Source organism: Suncus etruscus, chromosome X (genome assembly GCF_024139225.1).
Source record: "Suncus etruscus isolate mSunEtr1 chromosome X, mSunEtr1.pri.cur, whole genome shotgun sequence".
Classification (NCBI taxonomy): domain Eukaryota; kingdom Metazoa; phylum Chordata; class Mammalia; order Eulipotyphla; family Soricidae; genus Suncus; species Suncus etruscus.
This window is the reverse complement of record NC_064868.1, coordinates 6,355,682-6,357,786: the sequence shown is the minus strand read 5'-3', so window position 1 is coordinate 6,357,786 and position 2,105 is coordinate 6,355,682.

Here is a 2,105-nt window from a genome sequence, read left to right as displayed (position 1 = left end):
CGAACTGCGGTCCGTCCTAGGCTAGCGCAGGCAAGGCAGGCACCTTACCTCTAGCGCCACCGCCCGGCCCCGAGACCACTTTATTAAACAACCCGAAAACTCAACATTTAAAACCACCAAATGCAAAGAAATATTGGGGCAAATTAAGGAAGACACTAGCAGCTGGGGAAATGGAGAGACAACCTACCAAGTACCCAAATCCACCAAAACGCACGTGCCCAATAGATGAAAACCTAAAAGCAACAATGAATGCCTTAGCAATGGAAATCAAGGAATCACTAGCCTCCAAAATTAAGAAATCTATAGATGAACAATTCAACCAACTCAAAGAAGAACTTTTACAGATGAGAAAGAGTTATATGAAAGAATCCATACAACTGGAACTAAGGGAAATAAAAATCATGTTAGCAAGCCATAATAGCAGAATCACACAGTTAGAAGAACGCATAGAAGAACTTGAAGAAAAACTATAAAACAACAATGACAAAGAAGTCGATAAGAAAGCAGGAGACAAAACATTGGAGGAAAAAGTTAGGTATCTAATGAACAAAGATAATAACAAAGAAATAACCTACAAATTGTAGGAATACCAGAAGGGGAGGAAAAGGGGAAAGGAGAAGAACAAATAGTGAGGGAAATAATAACAGAGAATTTTCCCACCCTCTGGAAATAAAAACCCATAGAAATCCAGGAGGCAAAAAGAGTCCCTAATAAAATAGACCCTAACAGACCAACACCAAGACATATGGTAATCTAAATGGCAAAAAATGGAGAGAAAGATGAATTAATTAAAGCAATAAGGGAGAGAAAAACCCTCAAGTACAAAGGATGGGTCATAAGAATCAAACCAGACCTCCCATTTGAAACAATTTAATCAAGAAGACAGTGGAGTGACATATTTAAACTATTGAATGAAAGAAACTTCCAACCTAGAGTCCACTACCTGGCAAAACTCATTCATATGGGAGGGAGAATTAAAAACATTCTCAGACAAAAAAGAACTCACACTATTTGAGCTAATCAAACCAACTCTAAATGAACTACTCAAAGATGTATTACACAATTTAAACCCCCGATTGTAACAACAACCACTCTATTCAATACAACACCTCAACAACCTGCTCTGTCAATAATCTCCTTAAATATCAATAGGTTAAATTCCCCAATTAAAAGACACAGAGTAGAGGGTTGTATCAGAAAACAAAAGAGGGGCCCGGAGAGATAGCACAGTGGCATTTGCCTTGCAAGCAGCCGATCCAGGACCAAAGGTGGTTGGTTCGAATCCCGGTGTCCCATATGGTCCCCCGTGCCTGCCAGGAGTTATTTCTGAGCAGACAGCCAGGAGTAACCCCTGAGCACCGCCGGGTGTGACCCAAAAACAAAAACAAAAAAAAACAAAACAAAAAAAAAGAAAAGAAAAGAAAACAAAAGAGATAGCACAGCAGCATTTGCCTTGCAAGCAGCCGATTCAGGACCAAAGGTGGTTGGTTCAAATCCCGGTGTCCCATATGGTCCCCCGTGCCTGCCAGGAACTATTTCTGAGCAGACAGCCAGGAGTAACCCCTGAGCACCGCCAGGTGTGAACCAAAAACCAAAAAAAAACAAAAAAACAAAAACAAAAACAAAAAAACCCAAAAAACCAGATATCTGCTGCCTGCAAGAAACACAGGATAGACACAGGCTTAGAATAAAAGGATGGAATCAATTATTCAAGTCAATGGAAAAAGAAAAAAAAAAAAACAAAAAAAATCTGGGACAGCCATTCTTATATCAGATCAAATCGCACTCAACCTCAAGAAAGTGCTCAGAGACCAAGAGAGTCACTACTTACTGATCAGGGGAACATTAGACCAGGAAGTACTGACTCTGATCAATATTTATGGGCTGACTGTAGAGCCAGCAAAATATGTAAGGCATTTGCTCACAAACCTAGAAAAACATATGGAAGGAAATGTGATAGTAGAAAAGATTTCAATACTCCACTATCACCTCTAGACAGATCCACCAGGCAGAAAACTAGCAAAGACATAAGAGCCCTAAACGAGAAATTAGAGGAAATAGGTCTAATGGACGTATACAGGGCACTCCACCCCAAGAAAGCAGAA